General features: G+C 29.8%; 1 long non-coding RNA gene across 1 annotated transcript; it reads left to right on the top strand.

The window, feature by feature from the left end:
- Positions 1-1718: 1718 nt before the first annotated feature.
- Positions 1719-10586, top strand: LOC149145605 (uncharacterized). The gene is made up of 4 exons (XR_016264407.1): positions 1719-2263; positions 2401-2481; positions 10104-10240; positions 10407-10586. It is a non-coding gene; the product is annotated as an uncharacterized LOC149145605 (long non-coding RNA).
- The last annotated feature ends 7821 nt before the right edge of the window (positions 10587-18407 follow it).

The raw sequence follows: 18407 nt of genomic DNA, 5'->3' as shown, positions 1-18407 counted from the left end.
GAGACATTCTTTAGATTGAGAATAACCAAGTACCATTGTAAATACCTGCCTAGTTAAGAGGGATTGTTGAAGAAAAAGGGTAACTAGGTTCGATATTTTTCGATCTTTGTACTTGCCAAGAAAAAAAATTATTATTTTTATAAATTATATGGATGAGTTTCTTGCTCATTCTATAGGTATAGGAAAGTCAAAGAGTCAAAATTATATTGAAGAGCTCTTCTTGAGCATTTATGTAATGAACATAAGTCAACCTAGTGTCAAGCAACCCTCAAAGACAAGCACCATCCTTCAAAGAAGAAGCCTACAAACAAAATACATCATGTTGGCTTGCAAATATATATTAAATAATATATAGAGATGACATGTCGGCTTAGTAAATAGGTTCACAATGACACGTCGGCTAATATGGAAGACAAACCATTATATATACCCAGCTGGGGTATCTGCGAAACACAGGAAAATTCAGACATCTCTACAACTTCAGATGAGTACAGAGGTACAAAATTTTGGATGGGTACAAAGGTACAAAAATTCGGATGGGTACAACAGTGTGCAGGAACTCAGTTCCATTGTGATTTTCGATGGGTAGAGTGAGTAAGAAAAAAATCTCAAATACTTCTGAAATCTCGGTGGTGATTACAATATGTAATTACAGTGTAACCTTCTTGGTGGCGACAATCTCGACATAGTTGTAACAATAAGGATCTCAGTGTAGGGAAGAAAAACACAGTCACGTTCTTGACTTAATTATTATGATGAAGATCTAAGTGATACTCTTTCAGCATACTTCTAGATGTTGTGATAAGTCTTAATATATTTGTGACAAGGATATCTACTATCTCGACATACTACTAAATATAATCATGATCTTGATGGAAGACCATCTAGATGCAACACTCTTATATGTACATGTCTCAGTATAAGATCTCATTGTTATGATCTCTATGAAGATGCAGTAGTGTTGCAACATTAGTGACCTCAACGATGACCTTGATAGTGCAGCAGTAATGAAGAATTCACTGAAGTAGCAGTGTTGATGATGACCTCAACAACAAGAAGAGGATTGGTGACTCGGTCTTGGAGTGACCTAGTAGGTCAAAGGTTATGATCTTAGTGTTCATCAATTGAATCTCCATAAGAAGAATTCCATGCGGGTTTTCCTTTCAAAGAAAGAGAGGTTCTTGGCCTTCGCAAAATGCCAACATCTTGTGTTCTTGTCTCTTTGTTTTTTGTAGAAGTTTGATGAAGTAAACACACACACACTAATAAGAAGAAAATCAAGCTAAAATAAATTGTAAAAGCACTTCACAAATTATTATCAAGTCTAGAAGAATCTTACTCATGTTCACTGCCTGAATTAAGAGCATGCATCTGCCTAGAAATGTGTGCATGTTTTAATTATTAATTTATTGTTAGATTTTATGATAATAAGATTATGTTATAAACATTTTTTATTATCATTAAATTTTTTTTAAATGCCCAACTTGAAACATATAAAGAGCAAACCTTAAGTCAAAATAAAACAATGTCTTTCAAATCCAAAGAAAACGACGTCCTTCCAAATCCACAATCGACGGTTACATTGGGCAGCGGGTGTATTTCAAAATTTAATAATCTCTACGGCTACATTGGGCTCTGTGCGTGGCGGATTTGAAAGAGGTAAAATTCGAATGCATTTGAAATCCCTAAGCTCCGATATATCATTATCACATTTACACAATAAACGAAAAATGAACAGGGAAACCGCACTTGCAAGCTTGGCCGACAAACAGAGGAAGAGCAGAGAGTATCGGCCTTTCATGGCTGGGAGATGGTGGGCAAGCGGAAGAGTAAAAAGTATCGGCCTTCCATGGCTGGGAGATGGTGGGCAAGGGGAAGAGTGGAGAGTATCGGCCTTCCATGGAGTAGAGGAGAACAGATTTCGGGTTTGTTGGAGAAGAGCAAAGAAATTAGAAATTGGAGTAGAACTTTGTGCTTTAGAACTCTGTGTATTTTTATACTGTGTTTTCTTTTTGGAGCATGGCCATGCTTACTTGTTTATACCTTGAATTCCGCCTGTGCATTTTTTTTGGTTTTTTTATTTAATTTGTTTCTGTTTTGAAATGGTGTGTTGGTTTAGATTTGGTTTGTCTGGTGTTTGTTTGGTTCTGGTTAAGAGGGAGAGTGACGAGGTCGGGGTCAAGAGGGTTAAGAGGGAGAGTGATGCTGCAATTAATTAAATGGTGAAGATGGGATCGCTGATTTAATGGTGAAGATTGAGAAGGTATATATTATTTTATTTGTTATTTAATATTTTGATGGTAATTTTACTGTCTTATGGATATATTATTATTTTGTAGAATATTTTATCTTGATTTTTTTGGGTTGATTTTATCTGTCCTGATTACTCTTCAATTGCAGATCAAGTGCAGAGGAAGGAAGAATGATACAATCAGGAAGGAAGAATTACACCACATATGCTCTGCATTTTTTTGGTTGCAGGTGAGTATTAATTTTTGGTTTCTCTCTTATCTAATTAATTTTTGTTAGCATTAACTTGTGGTTTCTCTTATATCTAATTATTTTTTATTGGGTATATGGTAGGTGTGTTTAATAAGATAAGGGTTTAAATATACCTGTACGATACAGAAAGGTGGGGAAAAATTTCATAATATTTGGTGTTTTTCTTGGTTATTCAATGTCTTTGGGTTTTATTTTTTGGTACTGGTTATTTTCAAAAGGGTTATTGATGCTGATTAGTGCTAGCATAAAACCTTCTAAACTTCTAATCCTTATATCTTATGAAGGAATTTGGTCTATCTATAAAAAGAATTAGAAAGAACTAGAAACTGTTTGTGAGTAAAATTTTATTTGAATTTTATTATAATTCTTTTTCTCCCTGCTTTTTGCAAACATATTTCAGTCATTGGCCTTTCTTTATTTAGGGTTTAGATACACTTGTACTATACAGGCCAAATGTTGGGAAAATTTCATAATCTTTGATGTTTTTGGTGGTTATTCAATGTCTTTGGGTTTTATTTTTAGGTACTGGTTATCTTCAATAGGGTTATTTATGTCGGTCACTCACAACATAAAACCATTTAATGCTTAAATCTGAAGAAGAATTTGGGGTTTCTAGAAATTTTCTTTTAGAAACTGTTTTGTAGATGTTCAATATGTGAGTAAATTTTTATTTCAATTTTATTATAATTCTTTTTCTCCATATTTTGGTCATTGGCAGTATTTTATTTAGGCTAGTGACCCAGTCAAAGCCATGTTGAGCTTATAAACTAATGAGCTGAGCTTATAAACTAATACTTATTTCCTGGTGAGATTATTAAACATTCAGTGACCTGTAGCAGTTAATTGGTGTGAACATAAAACCATCCTAAGCCCAAAGAAAATTTTGGGTTTCCAGAATTTTCTTTTTAGACTGTTTGAGTTTCCAGAAGTTTTTTAGACACTATTTGTAGGAGTTCAATAAGTAAGTTGAATTTTATTCCCATTCTATTATAATTCTCTTAGCTTCTGCATTTTGCAAACTGAATTTGGTCATTGTCCCTATTTAGCTGAGTGAACCACAATTGAGGCCATGCTGAGCTTATAAAGTATAGCACACATTTGGGGTGAGATTATTAACCAATCATATTCATCAATCTCCATTTATTGGTTTTCTCAACCAGCTTGAGCAAAGTACTTTTAGGGAGCATCGATAGACTTACTAGTCCTAGAGAAACAGTGCTGGTATGCCATCTAAGATGGATGGAATGAGACCTCCTGGTATGCGATCTAAGATGGATGGAATGAGACCTCCCAGGCACCTGCATTAGATGGAAACACATCAGGTAGGCAAAAGCACACTTAAAGCAAGACTTGTATGAAGACATTTAGATTTGACAACATCTCATTATGCAAGCAGACACTTTGAATTAAGTCCTATTTAGAAAATTATGGTTTCATGGATTTGTTCTTACCTATATCTAAGTGTAAGCAAGTTGCTTGGGATCAACTCACAATAAGTGTGCTAGGGGTGACCTAGCATAGTTAAGGAAAGAGGGTTCAAATACTTATCTTTGACCTATCTTTTTCCAAAATCAATACCTACATTAATGTTTTGGAAAAGGTTGAAAAGGAGTGTAGTTCCTACATTTTATTTCCTATTCAGTCTATTGCAAACATTTTTGTAGACCATGCCCATAAAAATGCCTTTTATATTTTTCAATTTTAAGAGATTACTACACTTGTCTATAAGCATTGCATTCCCTTGCATATGGATCTTAGAGGGATAGAGCCCAACTCCTTGCTTATGTTTTAGTGTGTTTATTTATGTACCTAGTACTATCTAAGTGTAACCAAGTTTCTTGGGATGAACCAACAATAGGTGTGCTAGGGGTGACCTAGGTACTTGGCAGTGGTTAGCACATTTGTTTAGTCTAAGGCCAGGAAAATCGTAGGTATGTGATTTTTTCTAATGAGTAGCTTCCTTTTTATTCTACATAATATAAACTTTAAACAGATTCACCTATCTTTGTAAAAAATCAATACCTACATTTTAATGGTTTGGAAAAGGTTAATAAGGAGTGTAGTTCGGACATCTTCCTTCCTATTCAGTCTACTGCAAACATTTCTGTAGCCCAGGCCCATAAAAATGCCTTTTATATTTTTCAATTTAAAAGAGTACTACACTAGTCTTTAAGCATTGCATTCCCTTGCATATTGATCTTAAATGGAGAGAACCCAACACCCTCCTTGTGTTTCTAGTGTGTTTATTTATGCCAATGACTGCTAGTATTGGAGAGTAAGAATGGAATATCCCTCTAGAATTCACTCATTAGAAGCAATGATTGTAATTGTTGATTCATAATGATGTCGATGAAAAGAATATGCCCATGAAGCTATGAGCAAGAGGGGTATTCTGGATGGGGTGCAAGAACATCAGGCTAGTAAACATTCAGATGAACCTAGGCATTCTTGTTAGTTGGATGCCAATGCTGAAAAGCTTTTTATTGAGATGATCACCTACTGTGCACCCAATAATTGGGAATGGTGGGCTGATACATCACTCTTAACCAAGAACAGACCAATTCACAGCTTACAATAATTGACCAACAACAGGTGGAGAATGGCATTCTTCTATCGCTGTTTTCTTAAAATATAGAATTTGGTATTATATATGTGCAATTCTTAATAAAAATCAGATGGCCTGAAAATGTATACCCTAGTCTCTTAGGTCCTTTTTGAGTTTTTGTAGCATATCAACAGACCTCTCATCTTTTGCATATTCAGTTGATAATGTTTTTTCCATCCCATTTCTACCATAGATATATGTGCAATTCTTATTAAAAAATCAGATTGCCTTTTTGAGTTTTTGTAGCATATCAACAGACCTCTCATCTTTTGCATATTCAGTTGATAATGTTTTCTCCATCCCATTTCTACCATAGATATATGTGCAATTCTTATTAAAAAATCAGATTGCCTGAAAATGTATACCCATTGCCTTAGTCTTTGGATCCTTTTTGAGTTTTTTTACATATCAACAGACCTCTCATCTTTTGCATGTTCAGTTGATAATGATTTTTTCATCCCATTTCTACCATAGATATATGTGCAAATCTTATTAAAAAATCAGATTGCCTTTTTGAGTTTTTGTAGCATATCAACAGACCTCTCATCTTTTGCATATTCAGTTGATAATGTTTTTTCCATCCCATTTCTACCATAGATATATGTGCAATTCTTATTAAAAAATCAGATTGCCTGAAAATGTATACCCATTGCCCTAGTCTTTGGATCCTTTTTGAGTTTTGTAGCATATCAAAAAAACCCCTCATCTTTTGCTTTTCAGTTGACAATGTGTTTTCCATCCTATTTCTATTTCTACCAAAGATATGGTAAGCAGCTCAGATAACATAGATAAGGAATCGACTGAAACATTATTTATGCCCTTCTTGTATTGAATTTCAAAGTAAAAAACTTGTAGTTTACTTTGCTACTTCACTAAAATTCCAGTGGGAAAATAAATACTTCAAAGCTTCATGCTCCATTTGGATTTGGAGGTGCTGTCCGAATAAATATGGCTTGAATTTTTCTGTAACATAAATGTTTATGCCAGTTCCTAATACATCATATTTCACTTCAAAAGTCTATGAGAAATATGGCTGGGCCTTTTTCATTTGTCAGAAGGTAGCCCCCCTGCAACCTCCATCCATTGGCCACTGTGTTCATGCCAGTTCCTAAAGCATCATATTTCACTTCAAACGTCTATGAGAAATATGGCTGGGTCTTTTTCATTTGTCAGAAGGTAGCCCCCCTACCTTCTATTAATCCTTATTGGTAAGATCTGTGAGCTGCACCATGTTGCTTCCAAAAACATAACTTCCTATATAAATTATCCACACTCCTGGGAGTTGGTCCGTCAAGAAATAAGGAGTGAAATTCAAGAAAAAAAAGACTGAAATAGAGCTCACCTTGGATGATTGAGAAAATTATCAGGCTTTAGGCTCCTTGATCACGATTTGATGGGAAGCAAAACTAGCAGTTTTTCATTCTAAATATATTGTCCTTTATACGGAAAAATAGTGAGGGAATCAATTGTAGAAAAACTTTAGTTACTAATAAAGTCATTCAGGTTCATCTTCTGTTATAAGTATTTGACAGATGCTTGAGTGTTAGAGTTTTCATAGATAAGAAGGTAGCCCCTCTGTAGCCTCCAACCAGTTAACTCGATCCTTATTAGTAAGACAATTGAGATGTGCCCTCGCTTCCAAAACCTAGAAAAAATTCCTATGTAAATTGCATATTCTATTAAGTTCTCTCAATTGAGTCACATGTTTGGGAGTTGGCCAATCAAGGAAGTAGGTGTGAAATTCAAATAATAAAGAATGAAGTGGAGTAAGCCCTAGATGACTGAGAAAATTGTCAGGCTTCAGGTTCCTTGATCATCACAATTGGATAGGAAGCAAAACTAAACCGTTTTTCATTCTAAATATGGTGTGTTATTTGCCACAATAATGTTGGGATAAATGGAACTAATGAAGTTATTTAGTTTCACCTTATGTACAAGTATATGACAGATGCTTGCTTGAGTGTTACAGTTTTCATAGGTAATAAGGGAGCCCTTTTGCATAAGGGAGCCCTTTTGCAGCCTCCATCCATTTGAATCAATCCTCATCCGTTTGAATCGATCCTTATTGGTAAGATTGGTGATGTGTGCTATGATGCTTCCAAAACCGTTGACAGGCTATGTAAATTGGCTATGCTAGTCACATTCGTGGGAGTTGGCTAATCCAGGATGAAGAAGTGAAATTCAAGAAATAAAGCGTGAAACAAAGCTAGCTCTCTAGATGATTGAGAAAATTGTTAAGCCTCAGATTTACTGATCACAAGCTGCTGATAGGAAGCAAAACTAATGGTTTTTCATTTTAAGTATTTTGTCTCCTTTCCCACAATAATGCCAGTGGATTAAATGGAAATATAGTGAGAAAATCAATTGTAGACAAACTTAAATTACTAATGAAGTCATTCGGTTTCATTTGCTGTTGCAAGTTTTTGACAGATTTCTGCTTGAGTGTTATAGTTTGCATAGACAAGACTGTAGCCCCTTTGCAGCCTGCATCCATTTAAATCCATCCTTATTGATAAGATCAGTGAGGTGTGCCATGATGCATCCAAAACCCCCCTTGATAAACTTCCTATATAAATTGCATATTCCATTAATTTCTCTCAACTAAGTCACATTGTTGGGAGTTGGGCAGTCGAGGAATAAGGAGTAAAAATTCAAAAAGAAAGAGTGAAACAGAACAAGCCCTGGATGATTGAGAAAAATTGTAATGATTGAGAAAAATCGTCAGGCTTCAAATTCCTTGATCACAATTTGATAGGAAGGAAGCATAACTAACTATTTTTCATTTGAAGTATCATGTGTGTTTCTGCCACAATAATGTTGGGATAAATTGAAATATAGTGAGATAATCAGTTGTAGACTAACTGAAGTTACTAATGAAGTCACTCAGTTTCATTCTGATACAAGTAGTTGAAAGGTGCCTGCTTTGCAGTGTCCACTGATTTAAATTGATCCTCGTTGGTAAAATCAGTGAGGTTTGCTATGATGCTTCCAAAACTCTTGACAAACTTTCTATATAAAATGCATATTCTATTAAGTTCTCTCAACTTAGTCACATTCTTGGGAGTTGGCCAGTAAAGGAACAAGGAGTAAAAATTAAAGAAATAGAGAGTGAAAAAGAGCAAGCTCTGAATGATTGAGAAAATTGCCAGGCTTCAGATTCCTTGATCACAATTTGATAGGAAGCATAACGTGAAAGAAAGAGTGAAATAGAGCAAGCCCTGGATGATTGAGAAAATCGTCAGGCTTCCCATTCCTTGATCACAATTTGATATAGGGAGCGGAAAGTATTTTTCATTTTAAGTATCACGTGTCTTCTGCCACAATGATGTTGGGATAAATGAAAAGGTACCGAGAGAATCAATTTTAGACAAACTTAAGTTACTAATGAAGTCATTAAGTTTAACTTTCTGTTACAAGTTTTTGACAGATGCCTGCTTGCCTGCTTGAGTGTTACTGTTTGCATACATAAGAAGGTAGTCCCTTTGCAGCCTCCATCTCCATTAACTGATCCTTATTGGTAAGATCAGTGAGGCTGCCATGATTGATCCTTATTGGTAAGATCAGTGAGGTGTGCCATGATGTGTCCGAAACCCTTGACAAACTTGCTATATAAGTTGCATATTGAAGTTCTCTCGACTGAGTCATATTCTTGGGAGTTGGCCAGTCCAGTAAGGAGTAAAATTCAGGAAATAAAGAGTGAAACACAGAGGCAGATGACAGAAAATTGGCAGGCTTCAAGTTCCTTGATCACAATTTGATTAGAAGCAATTTGTCAGGCTTCAGGTTTCTTGTGTTCTTGGCCAGAATGATGTTGGGATAAATAGAAATACACGTAGAGAATCACTCGTAGACAAGTTTAAGTTACTAATGAAATCATTTAGTTTCACCTTCTGTTAAAAGTATTTGACAGATCTTGAGCGTTACAGTTTGCCATGTAGAATGAGCTTTTCTTTTGTAATATTAATTCCTTGTATTTCCTTTACCTATTCAGTTGGACAAACTTTTTGAATAATGAATTACAAAAATGCAATGTGGTGAGTGTGAATTGAACATGCAACCTTCACATCTTCAGTCTAATGCTCTCCAAACTGAGTTGTCACACTACTGGATAGACAAAGGGGCTTTTACTCGGCACTATATGTTACAGGTCGAAAATTTTTGTCATCCTGTAAGGGGAATATTCTGTCATGGCCAGTATCAGTTAGTTGAGAAACAGTATTTGACCCTGATAAAATAAAAACAGGTCAGTTGTTGTACCATATGTAAAACATACTGAATGTTACAATGGGTTTTGTAATTTATAATGGGTGTACATCGCTATTAATTCAAAAAGGACTGAATTCAGTATGTCTTGCGATTTGGGCTTCGATCACTGTCCCATCAAGTTACTAAATTACTTACCTAATGATTCCAAGAGTTACTTCCCTGAGTGACTTCTGTGAGCGCAATGACCTCCCATCGGAGAGTCTGGCACACCTTTTGATAGTTTATGTTTTTATAACCAATTCATTATGAAATAAAAAATCCAGCAAGCAGCGACCCGCTCGCAATCAAAAATTAAATCAAGAGGTAACACACCCATGCATGTGAAAATCAAGAGATAGTTCCGTAGCGCTCAGCCTGTCTCGGCTCTTTCCCCACCCAGGCTGAACACCCAATCTAGGCAGGCTTAAAGCATATTTCTTATGGTATGTCGTTATCTCTCCAATAAGGTTTCCAGTCCAATAGGGAAACCAGAAGGAAATCCTTCAGTCGTTCTCTGCAAGTAGCGTCCTATTTTCTTTTCGATATAGATGCCTAGTTGCTGTTCGCGTGGATTCAGTTGATTCAGTTCAGTTAATCTTTAACAGTTGCTTACCTTGAATCAGTTGCTTACCTTGATTCAGTTGCTGATATTGTTTTTGTAATGGTGAAAGTTAATTATTGTGTTTTGTTTTTAATATTTAATAGTAAATTTGTGATTGAAAATTTATTTATTTTCTATCTTACGAAACAGGTGTAAATTGACGGAAAGGGGAGAGGGGGGCTCTTGAAACAGGTATCAAGAAAGTAGATTAGAAGAAATTGGAAGTGTTTAGACTCAAAGCAGAGCTTTGATGCAGAGTGCTGTGACAGAAAGTCATATGTGAAAAGGTAAATTAAATTCTTCTCACAATTTTATGTGGGAGTGAAAAATTATTTTGTATTGCATAATATTTTGAATGTCATCTTAAACAAATAATAATTGTTTTTGTTATTTATTTATTATTTTAAAATAGAAATATTATTAAAACTCTAATTTCCTTCTGGTATGAAACAGAGATCAAGAAGGTAAAATTGCATAGAGGCTCAAACTCTTTGTGGAAGAATCACATATCAAGTGTTATTGAAGATGGTATTACATTTTGTAATTGTAAATTGTAGTATATTTTTTGATGTACTCACTCACAAACTATACCTTTAATACATAATCAGATTTTTTTTTGAGAAGGGGTTGACTCTTCTCACAACCTTCAAAGATAGCATGGCCAAAGCTATCTTGGAGGAGTGTCATTTTTGTTTGTTTGTTTTTTTATTTTTATTTTTATGTTTTGGTGTATTTTCATTTTTTGCAAAGGTAGTGTTTATTTGTAAAATTTTAATTATATTTATTCAGATGACTTTTAATGATAACTTCACATTTCAAAATTTGATTGATCATATTCACATTTTTTCCAGGCAAACCATTGTTTTCACATGATATTCTTATATAACACCTACAAATGGCCACCCATGATTTAGTGAAAATAAGCTCATAAACTTACATTATTCACAAATTTTTCACATTTACAAATTTTACAACTACAAATGATCATAATAAAATTATAATATTACATTATTCACAATTTTTTTACATTCACTTTTTCTTTTCACATGATACTATATAACAAGCACAAATAATTTAGCAAAACTAACTCATATGATACCCTTGTATAAAAACCACTAATGATTTTGAAAAAATGAACTCATAAATTATATCTAAAAATTTTGATTCAATATTAACTTTCACATTTAAAATAATTTTAAAAATTTTGTTATTTAATAAAAATATTATTTTAAAAATTTTGTTATTTAATAAAAATTATTATTTAAAGTTTATACAAATAAAGACACCAAATTTTTAAGATATCACACTAATTTCTTTTATAGTTATTAATTTCTTTTATAGTTATTAATGTTGAGTTGTAATGTGCTGTGTTGTTGTGTTGTGTAATGTGTTAAGTGTTGTTTGTGTATATATTATACACATGACGTTGTGTTCCATATGATGTATTTTAAATTAATTTAAAGTTGTGATCTATATGATGTATTTTAAATTAATTTAAAGTTGTGATCCATATGATGTATTTTAAATTAATTTAAAGTTGTGAAAGGTGAAAGATTTAATGGTTAAAAGTAAAAATATTGGTTTTAAAAACATTTATACATTATGACATGGTTAACATGCATTGGTTATGAATATGTTTGTTAAATTTTTATGAATAAAAATAGTGGTTAAATTTAATTTTACATTTCATTATACATAGTTCTCATATAATATCATATTTATTGCAACAATAACAACAATTAAATCATTAAAAATAAATATATATTCAAAGGTCATAATTTATATCACCACATACACATCATTTATAAAATTTTGTTACTCTTAAAAAACTCTTAACAAAAATAGTTATGTGTGGGAGTAGTCAAATTTTATGTTATTTTTTAATTTATTTAATTTGTATATGTTAAAATGATGAATTTTATGTCTTTAAAAAATATAAATGAATAATATTTTTTTTTTTTATTTTTTTTTCTGACCCATGTAATTTGTTTTAGGTAAATTGAACATTGTAATATTAGAAATTTGTATATGTTTAAATGAAGAATTTTATGTCTTAAAAAAATATAAATTAATAATATATTTGATAAATATGATTATTTTTATTATTTTTTAATTTTATTAGAGATATGTTTGATGAATATGTTTTTTTTTTTTTTTTAATTTAATTAATTTCTAATGTGATATTGTGATTTATGTGAGTAATGTGATCAGATTATTAAAAATTGATGTTTAATAATTTTTTTTTTGTTAATTTAATTAATTTGTTGGTGTTAAATTGATGAATTTTATGTCTTTTAAGAATATAAATATTCTTAAATGAATAATATATTTGATAAATATGTTTATTTTATTTTATTTTATTTGTATGAATTACTTGAAATAATAATGTATATAAATGCATATTGTCTCTAACTACTCATTTTAAAATTTGACTTTTAACAAGTTGACATTTTCTTTATTTATATCAATCACTCTTTATGTTATAAAGTATGACTATTAACCTATGGTATTATGACTATTAACCTATGGTAAGATACTTTTAGATACTAGAGTGGTTATTTCTTACAACATGTAAACACATTGCTAAAACTATCATGGTAAAGTTTATTTTTTAATTAAATTAATAATTTTATTACTAACTATTAACTTTTAATTAAATTGACAATTTCAATATTAATATTAATTTTGCACTGGTTTTGCAAATAATAAAGTTAGGGTAAAAGCAATATGAATTTGTGGCAAGTATTTTTTATATTATTATTTAAATTAATAATTGTAATATTAATTTTATAATAAAGAGTATAACTATTAACCTATGGTATTATGACTATTAACCTATGGTATTTCTTTCCTATGATACTTTTAGATACTAGAGTGGTTATTTCTTAGAACATGTAAACACATTGCTAAAACTATCATGGTAAAGTCTATTTTTTAATTAAATTAATAATTTTATTACTAACTATTAAGTTTTAATTAAATTGACAATTTCAATATTAATATTAATTTTCTGGTTTTGCAAATAATAAAGTTATGGTAAAAGGGATATGAATTTGTGGCAAGTATTTTTTTTATTATTATTTAAATTAATAATTGTAATATTAATTTTAATTTTGTAGTTTGGCAAATAATAAATTTAGTGATATATAGTTGAGTGATTCATTAAAATGAACTTATTGTGATGTATGGGATGATGTGATTAGGTTATTAAAATTTGATCTTAAATAAAATACTATTTTTTACAAATTTGTACATTGTAATATTAGAAATTTGTATTTGTATTTCTATTAGTTTTTAATTTAATTAAATTGTATATGTTTAAATGAAGAATTTTATGTCTTCTAAAAATATAAATTAATAATATATTTGATAAATATGTTTATTTTTATTATTTTTGAATTTGATTAATTGGTATATGTTAAATTGATGAATTTTACCTCTTTTAAAAATATAAATGAATAATATATTTGATAAATATGTTTATTTTATTTTATTTGTGTGAATTACTTGAAATAATAATATATATATTCTTTAACTTTTCATTTTAAATTTGTACATTGTAATATTAGAAATTTGTATTTGTATTTCTATTAGTTTTTAATTTAATTAAATTGTATATGTTTAAATGAAGAATTTTATGTCTTCTAAAAATATAAATTAATAATATATTTGATAAATATGTTTATTTTTATTATTTTTGAATTTGATTAATTGGTATATGTTAAATTGATGAATTTTACCTCTTTTAAAAATATAAATGAATAATATATTTGATAAATATGTTTATTTTATTTTATTTGTGTGAATTACTTGAAATAATAATATATATATTCTTTAACTTTTCATTTTAAAATTTGACTTTTAACAAGTTCACATTATCTTTAATTATATCAATCACTCTTTATGTTATAAAGTATGATTATTAACCTATGGTATTTCTTTCATATGATTCCTTTCTTACCTAAAGTGAGTTGATACTTGAGTGATTATTTCTTATAACATGTAAACATGGCTAAAACTCTTCTATTTTTCAATTAAATTAATAATTTTATTATCAATTATTAAGTTTTAATTAAATTGATGATTTCAATATTAGTATTAATTTTTTGGTTTTGCAAATAATAATTTTATAGGAAAAATGATATTTAAAAATGATTTTCCAAGTATTATTATTTTTTATTTAAATTAATAATTTTAATATTAATTCTAATTTTGGTGTTTTGCAAATAATAAATTTACAATAAAAACTATTTTTGATTAAGTGATATATAGTTGAGTGATTCATTAAAATTGAACTTATAAAGTTATATTTAAAAATTATAATTTTCTCATTTAAAGTTATATTATTTAAAAAAATCATTGTACCTGTGTAACATTGTGAATAATATGATGTGTTTCAAGGAAATTGAAGGTTATTAAAATTTAATGTTTAATAAAATATTATTTTTTAAAAATGTGTGGAACTCCATTTTACAAATTTGTATAAATTAAATTGATTAGTTTTATTTATTAAAAATATATAAATCAATAATATATATAACAAAATATGTTTATTTTAATTTTATTTATTTGTATAAGTTAGTAAAGTATATGAATATATATGATTTTTAACTTATCATTACAAAATTTTTATTTTTAACCCATTCTCATTATTTTATCTCTATATCAATCACTCTTTATGCTATTAAAGTATGATTCTTAGTCTATTGTATTTTCATATGATACCTTTAGTACCAAACATAAGTGATTTGATATAAATGCAATTGTGTTGTTTCTTCCCATGATATATAAAAGATTAAAACTATCTTGTTAGTTAGAGTTTACTATTTTTTAGTTAAACTAAATTTTTTATTAGAAATTTTTATTTTTAATTAAATTAATAATTTTATTTTTAATTTTTAACTTTAGAGTTTTCCAAATAATAAATTTATAGTAGAAATGGTTTTTGATTTAAGTGATATATAGTTGAGTAATTTATTAAAAATGAGGTTGTAAAGATATTTTTAAAAATTATGACTTTGACATTTAAAATTGTATTATTTAATAAAAAATTGATGTGTTATTAAAAATGAATTGATAAAGATATATTTAAAAATTATAACTCTCACATTTAAAATTAATTATATTATTTAATAAAAATTGATGTGATATATGTTTGTGTGTATATATGATTGTATTTATGTTTGTTTATTATTTTTAATTTAATTAATTTGTAATGTGATGTTGTGATGTATTGGAGTAATGTGTTTTATTTTAAGTAAATTGGAGGTTATTAAAAAATGATGTTTAATAAAATATTTCTTTTTAAGAATTTGTATATTGTAATATTACAAATTTTTATTTTTATTATTTTCTTATTTAAATTAATTTGTATATGTTAAAATGATGAATTTTATGTTTTTTAAAATTATAAATGATTAATATATTTGATAAATATGTTTATTTTTATTATTTTTAATTTAATTAATTTGTATATGTTAAAATAATGAGTTTTATGTTTTTTTAAAATATAAACAAATAATATATTTGATAAATATGTTATTTTTATTATTTTACAAATTTGTATATGTTGAAAAGATGAATTTTATGTTTTTTAAAATTATAAATGAATAATATGCTTATTTTTTTATTATTTTTTAACTTGTATTTAAAATAATGAAATTTGTGTTTTTTATTTATATAAATGTATATAGTTAAAAATTTCTGATTTTAAAATTTGATTTTTAACAAGTTCATATTATCTTGCTTTATATATATATTAGTATTTGTGTTTTTTATTTATATAAATGTATATAGTTAAAAATTTCTCATTTTAAAATTTGATTTTTAACAAGTTCATATTATCTTGCTTTATATATATTAGTATTTATGTTATAAAGTATGATTATATAACATATAATATGTTTTTATGCCCATGGTGTTTTGGATTGATGGTGAATGGGTGCACTCTTAAGGCACTCTTTGTTATAGGTCACATATTCAAATCCCCGTGGGTGTACCTACCAATATATATATGTATTTTTATTATTTTTTTAATTTAAATAATTTGTATATGTTAAAATGATGATTGTTTTAAAAAAATAAAAATAAATGAATAATATATATGATAATTGTGTTTATTTTATTTTTATCTATTTGTATGAATTAGTAAAGCATAATATATATGGTTTTTGGGGTCCACATATTAGGTGCCTTTTTGGGGTGTGAAGGGTTATGGGAAGTCTTTCACTTAACACTTGACCCTTTTTCTCTTGATTGTAGTGTTGGTGAGAGACCCTTGTTTCCTCATGGGTAGTTGTAAGCTATGCAAATAATTTTCTGATTTAATGATTATGAAAGTTCAACTCTTGCTCAAGCAAAAAAAAAGTATTAGGGCAGTTAAACTCAGTGCATGTGAAAATTGTCTAGTTGCCTCAAAAAGATCGTCCAACCTATCATTCTCATGAATAAACACCTTAACTTTAACAGTGGAGGTAAAATCATACACGGCCTTAATAGGGTCATAATGCCTTTCCCGAAACTCAACAAGATTTAAATTGTGAATGTGTTTGAATTCAACCCGTGCATGTGTGGAGTCGTTTAAACAATAAACACCACACCCTTGCTAACTGTCGGGTACCCAATTTCTCTAGCTAATAATTTATTAGGGACATACAACGGAAGTACATGTGGTGGAGGAGTACTTCGAAAAGATATAATATATGTAAATAATTCCTCTCCAAACCATCTCGCCACAGGTTGAATATCAACCTTGGCTTCTTGGATAACCTTGGGGATTTCTTGTCAAAGATAGCCTGATGAATAGGGAGCATAACCCCGTGACAAATCTGATAGAAATGTTCATTGAAACAATATTTCCAAAGAGCTTTATGATATACATGAATTGGTGTGGGATCCTAAGGAGTCCACTTCCATCCCATAATTGGAAAAGGAAAAATGAAACACAACATCAATGATGTAGGTACACATAAAATTGTAGTGACAAAATGGTTCTTCCTATATTCTGTGATACAGTGGGCTAAGTTATTTGACAAAATTGTGGCCCAATCCATTATTAGAGAATATAAGTAACATCAATTAGAGGTACCCATTCAACTGAAAATTTGGTACCGTCTATATATCCAAATAATCTACATAGCAATGTGGAAATGTATAAATAAGGAGCCGAAAGAGAGGTTATCGAATACATACCAGTTCTATCCATCTCGTGTTTGCTAGGATTCGACTTCCGTTTCTTTATAACTTCGGATGGTTCTTCATTTTCAGCAGCAAATTTCTCAACAAATGCTTTATCATAAACCCTGTGCGATTGAGGTAAATGATACATTCTTCTGATATCCTCTGGTTTAAAAGAGTCAATGACCACTTGACTTGAGGTTACAAATTCTCTGTCTTCAATGTTCACATTTTCAATAACCCATTTCACCATATCAGTGCAGGGTAATAATTTTGGCCTAGATGCTACCTTATGCAAAACAAAGCATGTGACCTTAAGATAAGAAGCGTCTGAGGATTGAATTTCATCTATCATCACTTATGTATTTCCTTTTTGAATATATCATAAACATTCTCCGAGGAGCCGACACCACGCTCTGGTAGACAAGTTGTATGAGAAAATAAATGTAATGATTCCAGTACATCTTTAGCCGTGGACTGTGTAACCTTTCCCTTATTCATCTTGACCATCAAGCCGAGTAATCGAATCTCTGTTATAGTCCCGTCACCACAAAGAAGACAAGAATGATAGTGCGGAGGATGAAAAATAGAAATATGACGACATGCAAATATGAAAACCTTATTCAAATTAATGAAACTGAAAAACTTAAATGCACCCGTAATGGTGAGAAGACATCGATTTTTTCGAACTGTGGAGTCATAAACATCCACAATATTCAACAGTATCTGCGTAAGATTTATATTAACTCACATTAATGAAGTCTATTGCAAACAATCTTTTCGAAGCATATCATTAAAACTTGTTAACGTACCATCCTTAATACGTGAAATGTAATTTAATGATGTGTGAGTGGGTTTGAATTCTCTCACAAATCGGCTCTTTACAATGCCACATAATAGTTTGATTGCTAGTTTTGTGATTTTGTGATTTGCGAGATTGCGATCTCATGGATGCGAATGTGTTTTAATATTATAGTTGATTCGTTTGTTGTGTCCATTGTCATATCACAATACGTAAACGAAGGTTTAACATGTTTTGTTGCTTTTTTGCAATGCGAAAAGTGTCACATGATTTGACCGGAAAGGAATATTTCTGTATTCTCTGCATATCGCAAATCGGTGATGTTTCAAATAGTAACGTTAAGTGTCGCACACAAGACTTTAAGAAATGCAAAATGCAATTTAACTTGGGATTGAGGTTGTGACTTTTTATTTGGATTTTTAATGATTTTAAATCAAAATATTTTCTAAAGGGTCCCCATTTATTATCTAAATGAA

Source organism: Pinus tabuliformis, chromosome X, assembly GCF_031772625.1.
Source record: "Pinus tabuliformis cultivar Carrire ecotype Pingquan chromosome X, CPIR1, whole genome shotgun sequence".
Lineage (NCBI taxonomy): Eukaryota > Viridiplantae > Streptophyta > Pinopsida > Pinales > Pinaceae > Pinus > Pinus tabuliformis.
Note: the sequence above shows the minus strand (reverse complement) of the source record. Positions and strands in the feature narration are given on the sequence as shown.